Here is a 12,076-nt window from a genome sequence, read left to right on the forward strand (position 1 = left end):
CGTTCTGGGTGGACAGGGTGGGCCCTCCAAGAGTGAACGATGCCTGTGAAGCCACAGCTTCCTGCCACCCCAGGAACAGAACAGTGCAGGGTGGTTTCCTGGTTTCCTGTTTTCGTCCGGAGCTTCCGAAGCATGAATGACTGGGTTGAAGCGTGGGACTGTGACCGCCTTTTTTCTCTGACGAGGGAACGTACACACAGCGCCACCTACAAACAACAGCACCATCCTACTACCCAGCTCTCACAGTAACAGCAAAGAACACGCCACAGCAAACAGTGTGTGTTTGAGTCATTTCACCCGTTCCCCACAATAGAGAAGCAACATCTAAAAGCAGAAACAAAATGGCCAGCAGGTTTTACTCCAGTGCCATTCAAACACATTACCCTCACGTGGTATTGTAGTCAGGATCCCAGTATAACCTAAGATGTGGGCCTACAGGAAACTGTATTCTGTTGGGCCAATAGATCATCAAGAGAGGAGACGGTTCTCTCAACATGTTATAGTATTTCTTACAGTCCAGTCTAGATTTATTCCCACTGCATGGATCCACTCCCGATAAACCTTTCCAACGTTAAACAAAAAAAGCGCAGCGGATTCAATACCCTCCGAGCAGCCCTTTCATTACGCCCAAATGTAAGCTGACAGCGTGACGCGGCCATTCCAAGTTGTTTAAAGCCCCGCCACGAACAGAGAGGGCATCTGCAGCTAGTTTTACTATCCGACCCTGTTAGCAATTGCTGAAAGCCGTAGAGTGCAACTGAAATGGCCCTATGGGCCCTGGTCAAACGTGTTGCACTACATAGAGAATAGGTTGCAATTTCAGGTGCAGCCTTAGTATATCAGCAGCCATTTCTACTGTCCTCTGCTGTCCTGTGTCATCAATTGTGGGCTGGCCATTTTCTTCCCCTGGCTGCTGGGCTGGCGAAAGGAAAGGGCCTTTAAATTATTTACATGGGATGTGTGTGGGTTGTGGGCGCTAGGGGACTGATTAAGGAGTGACACAAAGAATGACTGGTTGAATCCCAGACCTCTTCTCTTCTGCTGCTCTGCTGTTGTGGAAAGTGCCTTGCTTTCAACCGAGGATATGACAAAGCCACGGTCTACTTGTCTTCCCCCTGTGCGCCGTCTGTACTTGTGAAGAAATGCTCACCTCTTCCAGGAACTGATCCCACATTTCCCAGACACCACTGCTTCACACCTCTTCTAAATAAACGTCACAGCCTGAAATTCCAACTACGACCTGCCTCTTCAGGTGAATGAAGCTCATCCTAGCTCATCCATTAAAAAGAAAACAAGAATCAGATATTTTTTTCTTTTTTCAGAGGAATGAAGTCCAGTACCTCCCTGTACCTTGAGGAGAAGATGAAAGCGACCGTGCCTGTTGTGACGGGCACAGCAGTTCCTGTGGATATTACCTAATTACTATATCAAACATGGGGAGGTAACCAAGCGGGTGCTCTTCCCCCTCTCTTACCGTCTACAGACTGTAATTAAGTTACTTCCTTCAGGGGAGAGAGAGAGGCACCAACAGCCCTGCAGCCGGGACTCTGCAGCAAAAGGTTTCTCTTAATAAAAACACAGACAGGCAGTGTGAGAACCAGAGGGAGCAGGCGGTGCCACCAAACACACACAGTGTGAGAACCAGAGGGAGCAGGCGGTGCCACCAAACACACACAGTGTGAGAGCGACAAACACCTAGAGCCATTCTTAACTGGGCACACACACAAACACACAACTGTATTTTGATCATTGAAATAAGCAAGTGATGACTGATAGCTGACGGGACATCCATTCATTGTAGCCTACACTGTTCTAATATTGATGGCAGGGTGAAAAGCCTTACACGCTAACCTCACCTGCCACGTGGATGTTTGAAATACAACAAAAACAAACTGTTGTGTTGGAGTAGAAACACACACCATTTTGTATGACTCGGGCACAAAAACATTTCTACAAATAATACGCTAAAAACAATGACCATAAGCATGTTAGTTAAAATAACAACCCAACGTTCATCTCCCAGGGCAAACTAGCCAGCAACAGCTAGCTTAGTTAAATGTCCATGAACGTGTTTCAACCTGCCACCAAATTATTATAGTTGGTTTTGATATTTTAACCTGTGTGTCATGATCGCCTCTGGACAGACAAAATCAACTACACGTAGCCAGTTTAGTCAGCATGTTATTCAAACTACCCAACTTGCATACTTCTATTGCAACTGTTCTTTAAAGAAAAAAGTGTGCACCTCTAACTCCGCTCACCTGCTTCGACGCGGTTTCTCACCAGTGAGCCCAGACGTATCAACCTTAGCTTGGGTTGAGGTAACATCCAGCTAGCATCCTGAGGAAACTGCATTGGAAGAATGAAGACTGTGCTCCCCTGGGATTCCAATCCAAACCTACCCATTATTAACACCCCCAGGTATGGTGTCACATTAGAAAACCGTCAGAGAGCCTCAGAATTGTAGTTTTAGAAGGCAATATAGCCTAAAGTGGTGACTGACTGGCTGGGGTTAGCAGTCAGGACCATCCCTTTAAATATTTAGCAGAGAGAGCACCCCGTATGAGGCTCTCTGTATGCTATCCAATCGCTTTACCTTTAATTCACAAAAGCGTGCCAGCAATGAATTATTCAGGGTCTAGGCTGGCTGCACTTTCGTCTGTAAGGAGGTAGAGCTCCCCACAGCACACACACACATCGGACAGATACAAGCATACTAAAAGGTGAACCCATTCTGCATGAATTCACATATTTGCTCTTTCATTAATCTTAAGTGGCTGGGGAGAGGCCGATATGAGAATCCACTTTCAAACTGGGGAATACACATCAGGAAACAAAGATGGTGAACGCCTACTTCAAATTAATTAAAGTTTTTACCAAAACAATTGTGCATGCATGTGCACAGGAAAGGCATTGCTTCTATGCGCCTTTGCCCCAACAGTGGGACAGACACACACACACACTACTCCTCATTAGTGATCATCTCATCCCCTCGAGGTTCCCTCCCTATTTGCCCACAGATGAGCCTGAGCAACACAGACAGCGACGCTTCAAAGTTAATAAACCTCCTGTTTCTTCATTGGTAGTTGTAAAAAAAAAACTCCCCTGGCGCAGAAGTGTGAATGTGAGGCTTCCTGTCTCTATCACTGAGAACAATGAGAAAGGCTGGATCTCTCACTCCACTCCCCTGTTCATTCCCTCTCCCTCCCTCCTGCTCTCCCTCCCTCCCTCTCCCTTCTACTCCCTCCCTCCTGCACTCACTCACTCACCCTCCTGCACTCACTCCTCTCCCTCCTGCACTCACTCCTCTCCCTCCTTCACTCCCTCCTGCTCTCCCTCACTCCCTCCTGCTCTCCCTCACTCTCTCCTGCTCTCCCTCACTCTCTCCTGCACTCCCTCACTCTCTCCTGCACTCCCTCCTGCACTCACTCACCAACTCTCTCCCTCCTGCACTAACTAACTCACTCCTGCACTCACTCACTCTCTCCTGCACTCACTCACCCACTCTCTCCCTCCTGCACTAACTAACTCACTCCTGCACTCACTCACTCACTCCCTCCCTCCCTCCTGCACTCTCCCTCCCCCTGCACTCACTCACTCTCTCCCTCTGCACTCACTCACTCACTCTCTCCCTCCCCCTGCACTCACTCCCCCTCCCCCACTCACTCACTCTCCCCCACTCACTCACTCCCCCCTGCACTCACTCACTCACTCCCCCCTGCACTCACTCACTCACTCCCTCCCCCACTCACTCACTCTCTCCCTCCCCCACTCACTCACTCACCTGCACGCACTCACTCACTCACCCTCCTGCACCCACTCACTCACTCACTCCCCCTCCTGCACTCACTCACTCCCCCTCCCTCACCTCACTCACTCCCCCTCCCCCACTCACTCACCCTCCTGCACTCACTCACTCCCCCCTGCACTCACTCACTCACTCCCCCCTGCACTCACTCACTCACTCCCTCCCCCACTCACTCACTCTCTCCCTCCCCCACTCACTCACTCACCTGCACGCACTCACTCACTCACCCTCCTGCACCCACTCACTCACTCACTCCCCCTCCTGCACTCACTCACTCCCCCTCCCTCACCTCACTCACTCCCCCTCCCCCACTCACTCACCCTCCTGCACTCACTCACTCCCCCCCTGCACTCACTCACTCACTCCCTCCCACCCCCTCACTCACTCTCCCTCCCCCCCCCCCTCTCCCGCCCCCTCCCTCCCTCACTCACTCTCTCCCTCCCCCTGCACTCACTCACTCTCTCTCCCTCTGCACTCACTCACTCACTCTCCCTCCCCCTGCACTCACTCACTCTCCCGCCCCCTCCCTCACTCACTCACTCTCCCCTCACTCACTCACTCCCCCCTGCACTCACTCACTCCCCCCTGCACTCACTCACTCTCTCCCTCACTCACTCACTCACTCACTCTCTCCCTCCCCCACTCACTCACCCTCCTGCACGCACTCACTCACTCACCCTCCTGCACCCACTCACTCACTCACTCCCCCTCCTGCACTCACTCACTCCCCCTCCCCTCACCTCACTCACTCCCCCCCCCTCCCTCACTCACTCTCCCTCCCCCACTCACTCACCCTCCTGCACTCACTCACTCCCCCCCTGCACGCACTCACTCACTCTCCCTCCTACACTCTCCTCTCGCCCCCTCCCTCCCGCCCCCTCCCCACTCTCGCCCCCTCACTCTCCCGCCCCCTCCCTCACTCACTCTCCCGCCCCCTCCCTCACTCACTCTCCAGCCCCCTCCCTCACTCACTCTCCCGCCCCCTCCCTCACTCACTCACTCTCCCGCCCCCTCTCACTCACTCACTCTCCCTCACCACTCTCACTCACTCACTCTCCCGCCCCCTCACTCACTCACTCTCCCGCCCCCCCTCACTCACTCACTCTCCCGCCCCCTCACTCACTCACTCTCCCGCCCCCTCCCTCACTCACTCACTCTCCCGCCCCCTCACTCACTCACTCTCCCGCCCCCTCCCTCACTCACTCACTCCCCCGCCCCCCTCCCTCACTCACTCACTCCCCCGCCCCCTCACTCACTCACTCTCCCGCCCCCTCCTTCACTCACTCTCCCGCCCCCTCACTCACTCACTCTCCCGCCCCCTCCCTCACTCACTCTCCCTCCCCCACTCACTCACCCTCCTGCACTCACTCACTCCCCCCCTGCACGCACTCACTCACTCTCCCTCCCACCCCCTCACTCACGCTCCCTCCCTCCCCCCCCCCACTCCCGCCCCCTCCCTCACTCTCCCGCCCCCTCCCTCACTCACTCTCCCGCCCCCTCCCTCACTCACTCTCCCGCCCCCCTCCCTCACTCACTCACTCCCCCCCCCCCACTCTCGCCCCCTCACTCTCCCGCCCCCTCCCTCACTCACTCTCCCGCCCCCTCACTCACTCACTCTCCCGCCCCCTCCCTCACTCACTCCCCCACTCACTCACCCTCCTGCACTCACTCACTCCCCCCCTGCACGCACTCACTCACTCTCCCTCCCACCCCCTCACTCACGCTCCCTCCCTCCCCCCCCCACTCTCGCCCCCTCACTCTCCCGCCCCCTCCCTCACTCTCCCGCCCCCTCCCTCACTCACTCTCCCTCCCACCCCCTCACTCACTCTCCCCCCCCCCCCCCCCCCCCCACTCTCGCCCCCTCACTCACTCTCCCCCCCCCCCCCCCACTCTCGCCCCCTCACTCTCCCGCCCCCTCCCTCACTCACTCTCTACCGCCCACTCTCACTCACTCTCCCGCCCCCTCCCTCACTCACTCACTCTCCCGCCCCCTCCCTCACTCACTCTCTCGCCCCCTCCCTCACTCACTCTCTCCCGCCCCCTCCCTCACTCACTCTCTCCCGCCCCCTCCCTCACTCACTCTCTCCCGCCCACTCTCACTCACTCACTCTCCCGCCCCCTCCCTCACTCACTCACTCTCCCGCCCCCTCCCTCACTCACTCACTCTCCCGCCCCCTCCCTCACTCACTCACTCACTCTCCCGCCCCCTCCCTCACTCACTCTCCCGCCCCCTCTCTCACTCACTCTCCCGCCCCCCCCCTCTCACTCACTCTCCCCCTCCCTCACTCACTCTCCCGCCCCCTCCCTCACTCACCCGCCCCCTCCCTCACTCACTCTCCCGCCCCCTCCTCTCCCGCCCCCCCCTCTCTCACTCACTCTCCCGCCCACTCTCACTCACTCACTCTCTCTCACTCACTCTCCCGCCCACTCTCACTCACTCACTCTCCCGCCCCCTCACTCACTCACTCTCCCGCCCCCTCACTCACTCACTCTCCCGCCCCCTCCCTCACTCACTCACTCTCCCGCCCCCTCACTCACTCACTCTCCCGCCCCCTCCCTCACTCACTCACTCTCCCGCCCCCCTCCCTCACTCACTCACTCCCCCGCCCCCTCACTCACTCACTCACTCTCCCGCCCCCTCACTCACTCTCCCGCCCCCTCCCTCACTCACTCTCTCCCGCCCCCTCCCCACTCACTCTCCCTCCCCCCTCACTCACCCTCCCTCCCCCCCTGCACGCACTCACTCACTCTCCCTCCCACCCCCTCACTCACGCTCCCTCCCTCCCCCCCCCACTCTCGCCCCCTCACTCTCCCGCCCCCTCCCTCACTCTCCCGCCCCCTCCCTCACTCACTCTCCCGCCCCCTCCCTCACTCTCCCGCCCCCTCCCTCACTCACTCACTCCCGCCCCCTCCCTCACTCTCTCCCGCCCCCTCCCTCACTCACTCTCTCCCGCCCCCTCTCACTCACTCACCCGCCCCCTCCCTCACTCACTCACTCCCGCACTCACTCCCTCCCTGCACGCACTCACTCACTCTCCCTCCCACCCCCTCACTCACGCTCCCCCCCCCTCGCCCCCTCACTCTCCCGCCCCCTCCCTCCCTCACTCACTCTCCCTCCCCCCCCTCACTCACTCTCCCTCCCACCCCCTCACTCACTCTCCCCCCCCCCACTCTCGCCCCCTCACTCTCCCGCCCCCTCCCCCACTCACTCACTCTCCCGCCCCCTCCCTCACTCACTCTCTACCGCCCACTCTCACTCACCCGCCCCCTCCCTCACTCACTCTCCCGCCCCCTCCCTCACTCACTCTCTCGCCCCCTCCCTCACTCACTCTCTCCCGCCCCCTCCCTCACTCACTCTCTCCCGCCCCCTCCCTCACTCACTCTCTCCCGCCCCCTCCCTCACTCACTCTCCCGCCCCCTCCCTCCCTCACTCTCTCCCGCCCCCTCCCTCACTCACTCTCCCGCCCCCTCCCTCACCCTCACTCACTCTCCCGCCCCCTCCCTCACTCACTCTCCCGCCCCCTCCCTCACTCACTCTCCCGCCCCCCCCCCCTCACTCACTCTCCCGCCCCCTCCCTCCCTCACTCACTCTCCCGCCCCCTCCCTCACTCACTCTCCCGCCCCCCCCCTCACTCACTCTCCCGCCCCCCCCTCTCTCACTCACTCTCCCGCCCCCCCCCCCCTCTCTCACTCACTCTCCCGCCCACTCTCACTCACTCACTCTCCCGCCCCCTCACTCACTCACTCACTCTCCCGCCCACTCACTCACTCACTCACTCTCCCGCCCACTCACTCACTCACTCACTCTCCCGCCCCCTCCCTCACTCACTCACTCTCCCGCCCCCTCCCCCGACTCACTCACTCTCCCCCCCCCCCACTCGACTCACTCGCTCCCTCCCGCCCCCTCCCCGACTCACTCTCCCGCCCCCCCCCCGACTCACTCGCTCCCTCCCGCCCCCGCCCCCCCCCCCCGACTCACTCTCCCGCCCCCTCCCTCACTCCCCCCCCCCCCCTCCCTCACTCGCTCCTCTCCCGCCCCCCCCCCGACTCACTCGCTCCTCTCCCGCCCCCCCCTCGACTCACTCACTCTCCCGCCCCCCCCCCCCCCCCCCGACTCACTCGCTCCCTCCCGCCCCCCCCCCCCCCCCCCCGACTCACTCGCTCCCTCCCGCCCCCCCCTCCCCCCCCCCCCCCCCCCCCGACTCACTCGCTCCCTCCCGCCCCCCCCCCCCCTACTCACTCGCCCCCCCCCCGCCTCTCACTCCCTCCCTCCCTCCCTCCCTCCCTCCCTGTGTATCATTTCACTCCCTCTTTCGACATTGTTCCCTTCCCTTTCATTCCGGAGGAACGACACATGGCTAACGCTTCCTGAGGAGAGATATGGTACAATAAACGCCTCTTCAAATGGTTCAGGGGGAGCCTGCCAGAGGATGCTGTTAAACAATGAACTGCTTACCCTGGTAGTCAAAGGGATCCTTCGGGATTTTGGCTATGAGGCCCTTTATCTACTTTCTCAGAGTCTGATGAACTCGTAGATAAACATGTATGTCTCTGCGAGTGGTTTGAAGGAAGTTGCTAAGTAGCGTAATTGCTAACTGCCGTTAGCGCAATGACTGGAAGTCTATTTAATACTTAAGTCTAAGACTGCTAGCTAGCCGATCCCCATAGACTTCCAGTCATTGCACTGACGCTAGTTAGAAACTTCCTTCAAGCTGCTCGCAAAGACATAAAAATGGTATCCATGAATTCATCAGAACCTGGAGAAGCATTGCCAAAATCTTGAAGTATCACTGTAAATTCATTGTCAGAGCAGGTCTAAGAGCAGGACCCAACTCTCACAACTAATGTTCAAACTTGGTAGGCTCATTTTGATGTTAAAGGCTAGGCTAGCCTTTTGGTGTTAACCTATACAGTATACTGAAAGCTAACTGTTCCTGGAGATATGTCGCAATGTGAAAAGTAGTCAAATGTTGGAGTGACTCATCATATTAGGTTAAATATTGTTTGATTTCCCTATATGGAAGTTATGGGAACAAAGGTACCGGTTAGTGTTGATTTTATTCTCTCAACTAGAGACTAAGCATAACAGAAGCAGTCCTCAGTAACATAAAGAGGCTGTAATAACGTATAAGGATATCTCTGTACTGGAGGAGATGGGGGCAGGAGGTAAATCACGAGGCGCTGTCGAGTGGGCTCATAGTTGAAAGCAGAATGAAGTCGTGGTAAAATGGCCACACAGTGGAAAGGCGGTCATGAATACTAAGATAGTGAAAAGACAGGAGGAGGGAGGGATAAATCACCCTAAAAAGGGGGAAGCTTAATTGAGCATTAAGCCTCCCCTGAAAAGTCAATGAAGGAGAAAGAAAGGAGTCTAATTAGCTAGCTATTAAATATCTGTCTAGTTTCCTGTAGCCTCAACCCAAAAGAAACACACACACGCCTCAACCCCCCCCCCCCCCCATTCCCATGGGAGCGTAAGTGAAGCAGTTAGGATTCTCCTTGTCAGCTCCACACAGTGCACATACACACTTAACATCTGTACTGTGCATAAAGGTATGCAGCTGGTGATCATGGAAAAATCCACCACACCCACCCTCCCTCCCTCCCCAATCCCCAGGGAGAGGAAGTGAAGCGGTTACTCACGAGTCTCTCGGTCAGGCCACACTGGGGGTTGCTCTCCTCTCCTCTCCCGGCCTGGCCCCTCTGTTAGGGCTGTCAGTGGAGGCTGAGTAGAGAGAAGGGGATGTCAGTGCATCGTGTGTTAAACAATCTGAGGTCATCACAGAGTCAACATGCCACAGGGCCGTCTAGGGTGAGAGAAAGTAATGATCTCCCCTCTCTCAGGGCTCTAGGGGTCTCTCAGTTCCATGTGTTTTGGTCTCATCCTGGTCTCTCTGTTTATCCCCCTGAAAACCAGATCCCATAACAGATACAGCACACCTCCACTCTCCCAGTCTCCCACAGACGGGCCCAGGTAGTCAAATCATAGGCTCAAACAGGGCGATAACACAAAGGAAACAAATGCATTTCAAGGTCCTGGAGTGGCCTAGCCAGTCTCCAGATCTCAACCCCATAGAAAATCTTTGGAGGGAGTTGAAAGTCTGTGTTGCCCAGCAACAGCCCCAAAACATCACTGCTCTAGAGGAGATCTGTATGGAGGAATGGGCCAAAATACCGGCAACAGTGTGTGAAAACCTTGTTAAGACTTACAGAAAACGTTTGACCTCTGTCATTGCCAACAAAGGGTATATAACAAAGTATTGAGAAACTTTTGTTATTAACCAATACCAAATACTTATTTTCCACCATAATTTGCAAATAAAATCATAAAAAAATCCTACAATGTGACTTTCTGGATTATTTCTCATTTTGTCTGTCATAGTTGAAGTGTACCCATGATAAAAAATTACAGGCCTCTCATCTTTTTAAGTGGGAGAACTTGCACAATTGGTGGCTGACTAAATACTTTTTTGCCCCACTGTACAGACAGAGCTATGCAAAGAAATACAGTGTTGTATGTAGCAGGAAACAGGCAATCTAGGATCTACGACGTATAGGTGAACATTCCCATGTGAAGGTGAGGCCTTACAACTCGACTACATAACATGACCTGACTACACCTTAATTAAATCACTACTTTACTTCTACAGTGGCTATACGAAGTAACAGGGGTGCGTCGGAAATGGCACCCTATTCCCCATCAAGGAAGACACCCAGGGTGTTCCTTGATCTTTCTGACACCGAAGGTGTGGGGAATTCCTTCCGGGAGAAAGCTAGAGAATAAAAAACAAAAAACAACAGGTAGACTATAAGTCAAAAACCCAGGCAGGAACAGACCGGCTGAATACACCCGTGTCAACATGCAACAGTGCGTCACCACTGCACCTGCGAGGCAGATTGGTTTACCCGCTGATAGTGGCTCATTAACATTTAGTAATCAGCCATTCTTTCACAAGGGGCAGCTGCACACTTAGGGCCTAGGCCCTACAGGCTGGGTAATCTCGTGCAGCAGGAAAGCAGCATTCGGCTATACAGGGTGCAGGTCTTCCCTTGTCTTATCTGCAGTATATGGTTACCCAGCAAATGGGTTTGGTAAGTCTGGGATGTGCATGTCATGTCACTCTTGCATGTTCCCTTTTCATACTGCATTCGGTTGCCATAATCAACTAGGCAAAACCTCCTGAAATCAGTACTGGCGGACGGTTGTTTGGCATAAAAACCATTATGCTACGGAAACACTGACGACATTCTCAACAAGGCAACTCTATCGGATAAGAGCTCTCTTCCCATAGCGTGCGTAGACGAGGGCCTTGCTGTTAACCGTCGGAAGCAGACCGACAGTTGCTGTTGGACAGCCACTTTGATGCACCCCCCCAGGTTCTCTGAGCCGCTCTAACCCCTCTGGTGACCCTAACCCAGTCCTTATGGTAAAGTGTTCAACTTTCCACCCAGTTGAAAGAGAAGACAGGAACGCGAGCTGGGTCAGGCTACTCTAATTTGGTTCTCTGGTCAAGTTAGTTTCTTCATGGACCAAATTGGAGAGCTATTCTTTGGCCTGACGGAGGGTTTGAGACAGACAAAAAAAAGTGCAGTTTGATATGGGAAGCGGTCGGAGCTCAAGTCGGGCAAAAGTCAACGTGTCACTCGAGTAGCCACTGGGGATCTTTTGGCAAGGCAGACCAGTTGTACGAGGCACAGTTATCGGCTTCCAAATCCCGTCGGTTTCTACCTCTGAGCGGCTGCCAGTGCCTAGAAAATAACCCCTAGATATGACAGGCTATCCCATCACAACAGCACTAGGAACATGGACAGTGCCAAGGGAACAGGCCAGGGCTTGCTGTTGGCTAACTGGGTGTTAACACCAGACAGAGCCGGACAGGAGTCCTGGGAAAGACATTGAGAATAGCAGAGGCAGACTATTCAGCTGGTTAACAGTGGATCACAGTGAGACAGGAGTGAGTGTGCATGTTTGAGACAGCAGATCACTGTGGCTGCGTTTAGACAGGCAACTCAATTCTGATATTTTTTACACTAATTGGTCTATTGAACAATCAGATCATTTTACATCAAGAAAGCAGTTGGTTTATGACTCCCAGGAGCCTATGGAATTATAGGAGACGAGAGAGGGAAGTCGAGGTTAGATTGTAGCACCATTATGTAACTTGGCAGCAAAGCAGCTGTGAGATGTTTACAGATTCTGGTGAGAGGTTCCAGACACACACCGAGACAGCACAAGAAAGAATGAAAGAAAAGAGAGAGCATCCGAGG

The 12,076-nt window shown here is 55.2% G+C and overlaps 1 protein-coding gene across 2 annotated transcripts in view; it reads right to left on the minus strand.

Annotated features, from left to right (window-relative positions):
- The window catches only part of LOC139374720 (F-box/WD repeat-containing protein 7-like), a 208,402-nt gene that overhangs the window by 147,022 nt on the left and 49,304 nt on the right, over positions 1-12,076 (minus strand). For both annotated transcript variants that reach the window (XM_071115831.1, XM_071115830.1), the window contains exon 2: positions 9,452-9,533. The gene's annotated coding sequence lies outside the window, so the exon portion shown is untranslated. The remainder of the gene's footprint in view (positions 1-9,451; positions 9,534-12,076) is intronic.

The sequence above is a fragment of the Oncorhynchus clarkii genome, chromosome 19 (assembly GCF_045791955.1).
Source record: "Oncorhynchus clarkii lewisi isolate Uvic-CL-2024 chromosome 19, UVic_Ocla_1.0, whole genome shotgun sequence".
Classification (NCBI taxonomy): Eukaryota; Metazoa; Chordata; class Actinopteri; order Salmoniformes; family Salmonidae; genus Oncorhynchus; species Oncorhynchus clarkii.